This window comes from Raphanus sativus, unplaced genomic scaffold, assembly GCF_000801105.2.
Source record: "Raphanus sativus cultivar WK10039 unplaced genomic scaffold, ASM80110v3 Scaffold0233, whole genome shotgun sequence".
In the NCBI taxonomy this organism is placed as follows: domain Eukaryota; kingdom Viridiplantae; phylum Streptophyta; class Magnoliopsida; order Brassicales; family Brassicaceae; genus Raphanus; species Raphanus sativus.
This window is the reverse complement of record NW_026615553.1, coordinates 2,054-9,068: the sequence shown is the minus strand read 5'-3', so window position 1 is coordinate 9,068 and position 7,015 is coordinate 2,054. Positions and strand designations below refer to the sequence as shown.

Below are 7,015 nucleotides of genomic sequence, written 5' to 3'. Positions count from 1 at the left end.
AATATTGTCAATAAATTTTGCATTGAAAACCGAAAACGACACTTATTTTGAAACAAAAAAATTCCTCTAAAACGACATATAATTTGAAACGGAGGGAGTATCAATTTAAATCTCTTATTACTAAGTGATACAAGAATCTGTATTTCAACATCAGTTATAAAAATGATGTTTTAATTAATTATTAGCATCATTACATTAAAATTGATACAAACTTTTGTTCGTTAACATCATTTTACAAAAATTGATAGATTTTACAAAAATTGATAGAAAATATGAGTTCACATCGTTTAAATAACTGATAGATATATTAATATGTGGTTAATATCACTTAATATCATTTAAATGAATGAAGCAAATTTTAAATCACTAATAAAATGATACTAAATATAATTCAATTAACAATTAGTACGTGTAATTTGTGTTGTTTATGTCAAAACAAATTTTTAGTCTAAATATTAAAATTTAATTAAACTTTTTGTAACAAAATAATTTTAATTTACATCATTAAAAAAGATATATCCAATTTTCCCATCTTATAATTGTATTACTTTTTAAGTAATTCATAACTTATTTAGTAGTTAAAATATATACACATATATTTTAAAACATAATTTAAATAAATTGAAATGGGGAAAATTGCTATTAACTAATATGCCTTATTTTGCCATAATTAAGTACTAGCAACAGTATTTTGAAACCCGATCTGGACACTGAAACGGATGATTTACCGGGTCACTGGATCACTGGGTCAACTGTGGGTGAACCGCTAATTAATAAATTAATTAATTTATTGTATAATAATATATTAGTTATGAAAATAAAAATATAGAAACTAAAGTTAAATAGTTTCCAAATATTATTTAAAACATAAAATGTATAAATATACAAAATATCAAAAATAGTTTAGACTATTAAATTTTTTTGTAACAAGTTACAATTAATGACGTCTAAAAATCAAGACGTAAAATTCATAAATATTTAAATGTCTAATCTGAATAATAAATTAAAATTAAAATCCAAATAAACCAAAAGTAAAACATCATTGTAATAAATTGTCAATAACAAAAATAAACTAATACCAAATCACATAAACTAATTTTGGTTCTCTTTATCCTCGTTCACTTCATTTTATTCAGGTGACATACTGAAATATTCATCAAAATCTAAATATCATAAATAATATTGTGTAATTGGTATTACGTATGATAAATAATCAAAAAGCAAAAAAAAAATTAAGAAGAAGGAGATATAGAATCGGTAGAGGTCAGCAAAGGATGAGGAAAGCGACGGTAGCTGTAAAGGGAAAACCTAACTTTTTTAATTAAAAATTTATAATATAAAACAGAATCTAGTAACATAATTAAAACTAAAAAAAGAGTAAAAATTAATTTGATTCAACCAGTAGTTCAACCAGTACCGGGTTTTTGGTTTTATTGGGGTTTTCTAGGTTTTTGTGGGTTCTTAAAATTTGAGGTTTTCACAAAATTCAAACCGGATTTATCTTGGACCACCGGGTTTACCGGTTAAACCGCGGATTCAGGTCGGGTTTCAAAACACTGACTAGCAGTTAATTTCAAAGTTATTTTTTGATATTTTGTAAAAAAACACTTATATACCATTAAAAATATATAGTTGCCACGGATATATTTTGGACTATGAAATGTATGCGGAACTTACTTCAGTTTCAGGTTACATTTACAATGGATTATTCTCAACTGATAAAAATGATTTCAAAACTAGAAGAATTGTCAGTTTTTGCAAGTTATCTAAAATATATCAAGACCCTAAAAAAAAGTTTTCTTAGATCAGAGATCGTTCATGTACAACAGACACAAAACTTAAAATCGGATAATTTGTGTAAGACGATCATATTTTAGTCAATTTTATTTACTTTTTTAAATTTGATAATTTTGGTTGATAATATGTAAAATTCATAATCATCAAGTATATACCACAGTCTCCACCTGGACCTCCAAAGGAGAAGGATACGGCATTCTACTTGACATAACTCCAATATGATGATCTGGAACACTGGTACGAATATAAATAGTGTCTTGTTTTCATGTCTTCAATATCAACTAATTGATACTTCGAGTTAAGTGCTGTTCGTTTGGTCGCCGCAGGTACCTGCGTCGGCGTCGGCGTCATCATTTTTTTCAAATCTTGTTCGTTTCGTTGACGCTGTTGTTGCGTCATAGACGCTGCGTCATAGACGCTGCGTCATAGACGCTGCGTCTGGCGTCAATAAGATCTGGACGCTGGAATTATCAGCGGCTGAGTCAAAAAAGCTGCGTTAACTTAGCCTTTTTACATTTTTACCCTTAACATTTTTCATTATTTACGAAAAAACCTAAGTAATTGACGCAGCTCTCTCTTCACCTCCATGGACGACCCATCTCGAGCTCTCTCTTCTCCTCCATAGACGACGCAGCCGCTCTCTCTTCTCCTCCATAGATGACGCAGCAGCTATCTCTCTTCTTCTCCATTGACGACCCATCTCGAGCTCTCTCTTCTCTTCCATTGAAGACCCATCTCGTGCTCTCTCTTCTCTTCCATTGACGACCCATCTCGAGCTCTCTCTTCTCTTCCATTGACGACCCATCTCGAGCTCTCTCTTTCTTCCAAGTCGGTGCTGATAGCGAGCAAAAGGTATTCACTTTTTACTGTATATGGTTCATGGCTTTGTAAGATGCAAAGCTCTAACTTGATCTGAAGGAGGAGATTAGACTTCTTTAATTAGAGTTAGATTTGAGTTTCATTCGTGAAAGAGCCAGTTTGTATCTGATTGTGTTGGGATTAACATCCTTAAGTTACTTGTTTGTTGGTTCAATTGTTCTATCCTAGTTAAGAATGAATAAGCTTGGTAGTGTTTATACTATATGCTATGTTGATGTATTCTGGTTATTCATGCGAGTGGTGATGATTACAAGTCGTGAATATTTGTCTTCAGAACGTTAAGACATGTTCCTGAGTGTTTTATTTCAGCCGATTGTATTCTTTTTCATTATGTGGGACTGGATGGTCTCTGTTGTTTACAGGAACATGTTGTTGTATTATTTGAAACGTTGGATTGACAGAGAAAGGGAAAGCTTCTAAGGAACTAGAAGAGGAAGAAAATGAGAAATAGGGTTTAGGTCGATGATCAAGATTTTTCATCTTCTTCATGGATCTTGGGGGAGTTGTTGAAGAAGCTTCTCACAAGAAGTATCAATATTTTTACCTTCGGTGGTACAAAGATTAAGCTCCTCATCAAAGTCCATATCTCTGTTCTCTGGTAACTTACAGTTTTGCCAACACAAAGAGAGTTGTGGACAAAGAGATAGAGAAAGAGAGCTAACGATAGACAGAATATATCGAGACAGAGAGATGGCTCATCTTTTGGTTTGACCACTTCAAACATTTTTATTACTTTCTTTTACTCTAAACCCACTCATTGTGTTGGATAATTTTTGTAATATTTTTCATAACTTTAAGATAATTATGGTTCAATAATGACATTTTATATACTTGTATTTAGATTAAAATTGAAAACTTCATTTTAAGAATTTTTCACTAGAGATGCTTTAAAATATTACTTTGCTTTCACTCTAATTCATTAGATATATTTAGGGCTAGGCAAAAATACCGAATCCAAAGAACCGAACTGTATCCAATCCGAAAAAAATAGTATTATATCTGAACCGAATTGATTAAATATCCGAATGAGTTTAAATTGTCCAAAATACTTGAAAATATATACAAATAGTCAAAAATTATGATATATACTTTAGAATTTTAAGATTCGAGTTATTATTTAACTTTTGTTTCGTGATAAATATTTTGATATATTATAACTTTGATTATCATTTATATGTGATAGTTATTTAAGACTTGTTGTAATATTTTTTTATCAACCAACTTAATTTCATGTTTCTTTTATATGTAACACATATTTGCTTTATTTGTTTGAAGTGACAATTTCGAAAATTAAATGTATGATTTAGTTTTATAACAAAAATATTGTTATATTTGTATATTTGACCAAAAAAAATATTACCAAGTAAACATAATATTTTTATGGATGTAAATATATTTAAACTATATTTTATTTATTTAAAAGACAATGTTACAAATTTTTAAAAATAAAATATGAATAAAATGATAATAGCCGCAGCGTCTATCAAACGAACAACACTTAATTCTGCTTCCTGCGTCGGCGTCGGCGTCAGCGTCGGCGTCTATGAAACGAACATCATATAAGCGAGTTTGACGCAGCCGCTGACGCCGACGCTGACGCCGACACTGACGCTAAAACCGGCGGCAACCAAACGAACCGGGCTTTAGTTTGACACACAGATGATGTGGACTCTTCCGAATAATTGTATTTCCACCAGACGTATTAAAAGATGCTCCGCTTTTTACATGTGTGAATAATTCTTTGGGTCAGTAGGTTACTTGGTTGAATATTTTTAATCCCTAGTTTCCTCTCAAGCCATCAAAATAAATATTGAAATAAAAAGTAATTATGAAAATATCTATGATTTAGATAAACTAAGAGAAACTATAACAATGAGTCAGATTGTGAGAGTTCGAGCTTCACACCGAAGGTATTATTTACCATAATTCCTTCTCAGACTATGTCCCAGTATCGTTTGAAATCAACATTATTCTAAATACGACGTTTATTCTAAATATCTTGATACCTACGGTACTATCTTGCTGAGTAGCTCTGCTCTTAAGCTATACCATGTCAAGATTATTCATCTAAACAGGTATGCTTCCTCAGTCAATATAATTAGTTGTGAATATATATATATATGACCGCTTTTCTTCAGACAAGAAAATAGATTAGCACAGAATTAACAAGGTGTAGTTTAATTTAAAAGCCCTTATCGCTCATAACCACGATTTGATAGTGTTGTTCAATGATAATCTGAGTTTCTACCTTCCTACAGGGTATGCACGGACCCAGGTTTAAGCTGGGCGAGTATTGCACAGTTGGAAGAAGAATATTAAAAGTAACTGATGTGGGATGCATCATTTTTCCCATCATGCATTTATAACAAAGATCTTAAGCATATACCTTCTTCCTAATGCGGTGTGTAACTTTCAGTTCGCGACACATTTTCCGTGAGTCTTGGTTTACTAGATGTAACCCATGTCGCAGGTAACTCACTGCTGGTCAGAACTCGTGAAAGCCCAACCTCAAATATGGAACTGAAGGTTAAAAGATTGGGTGTATTAAACCAAGTACACTACGAGAGGTTTGCATAAGAGAGAGGCTATTTGGAAAAGACAATTGGCGGGTCTTCTAAGTTGAGTACTAATAAAATCATTGATGCATGTTGAGGTGGGAGTTCTGAAGACCTATAAAAGAAAATTCTAAGACTATTTCTTTTGAAAATGAATAGCAAATAAACCTCTTGAGTTTATATAAGACATTTTGAAAGTTTTTTTTACAATAGTATAAAGATAAATCCCCAAATCTCACGTGATACAATACAAAGGCGTTTTGAATATTTTGTTAACTATTTGGATTTCAAGTTAAAGTACTAAAATATTAGTTGGATTTCTGTCAAATAAAAATGACAAAAAATTGAGAGAGTGATATAAAACCATCCAATCACGTGTTCCAGAATTTGTTGTGGGCTCTTGATAATTATCATTACCTTTAAAATTTTAATCTTTTAAAAAGGATTGGGAGCAATAGATTATGTAGAGTGGTTGTTTCTTTATTTTGAAGAATAAATTATGATGTAGTTAAGGTCTTAAAAAAAGACCCCACAAGGAAGTTTGAGTGAGAAACTGAAAAATGAACATGGTTTAGTCGAATGTCTGGTTGGTATACTCGGTTCCTCTCTCAAACAGGAAAAGAGATCATTCTCAAATCGGTGGTCATGGCTATGCCTATTTATGCAATGAGTTGTTTCAAACTTCCCAAGACTACTTGTAAGAATTTAACATCGGCAATGGCTTCCTTCTGGTGGCAATCCTCTGAAGATAAGGGCAAAATTCACTGGTTGAGTTGGGATAAACTTTGTGTGCCCAAACATTTTGGAGGTATGGGCTTCAAAGATATTGAACTTTTCAATCAAGCATTACTGGCGAAGCAGGCTTGGCGAATACTGCAAGACCCTTCTTCGCTGTTTGGGAGTTTTTTTAAAGAGCAGATATTTCCCAAATGGAGACTTCCTTACAGCAAAGCTTGGCTCTAGACCCTCCTACGCTTGGCGCAATATCTTACATGGAAGGGAACTTTTACTTAAAGGTTTGAGACAGATGGTAGGCAATGGGCAGAATATTCATGTATGGTCTTCTCCTTGGCTCACAGATGGTGAAATCATGCGCTTACCACTTATGAAAAATTCTCTCGTGGATCTTAACCTTCGAGTCAAGGATCTGATGCTCCCAAACTCCTACCAGTGGGATATGGCTAAGCTCAATGACCTTTTTTACCCACAGGATATTACTATTATTTCCAAGATTAAACCGGTTTATTCATCTCCTGATTTCTTCTGCTGGAACCATACAAGAGCAGGCCAGTACACGGTTCATTCAGGATACTGGTTTGCTGAACGTTTAGCAAACAACGAGGCTTATGCTGCAGGAAACATGCTTCCCTCCATAAATGGAATCAAGGACTTTATTTGGTCTCTTCAAACAGCACCAAAGATAAAGATCTTTCTTTGGAAAGCGGTCAGTGGAGCACTTCCTGTGGCTGATAATTTGATCTCACGAGGAATGGCTGTGGATTCAAGATGCCAAGTATGTGGTTTAGAAGGAGAATCCATTAATCATGCTCTATTCACATGTACTTTGGCTCGTCAATATTGGGCAACCAGTAATTTTCCTCGACCACATTCAGGTTTCTCGACTTCTTCTATTTACTCCAATATATTCTACGTTCTTAAAGCCAGAGACATTCCTTCCATTCCTTCCTCTATTAGTAGAGCGGGTCCTTGGATCATTTGGAATATATAGAAAAACAGTGATGCAGATAAGTATTTGGAATATTTCTAAATATCTTATTATTTAT

General features: G+C 33.0%; 1 long non-coding RNA gene across 1 annotated transcript; it reads left to right on the top strand.

The window, feature by feature from the left end:
- The first annotated feature begins 2,135 nt into the window (after nucleotides 1-2,135).
- Nucleotides 2,136-3,504, top strand: LOC108845876 (uncharacterized). The gene is made up of 2 exons (XR_001948556.2): nucleotides 2,136-2,649; nucleotides 3,039-3,504. It is a non-coding gene; the product is annotated as an uncharacterized LOC108845876 (long non-coding RNA).
- The last annotated feature ends 3,511 nt before the right edge of the window (nucleotides 3,505-7,015 follow it).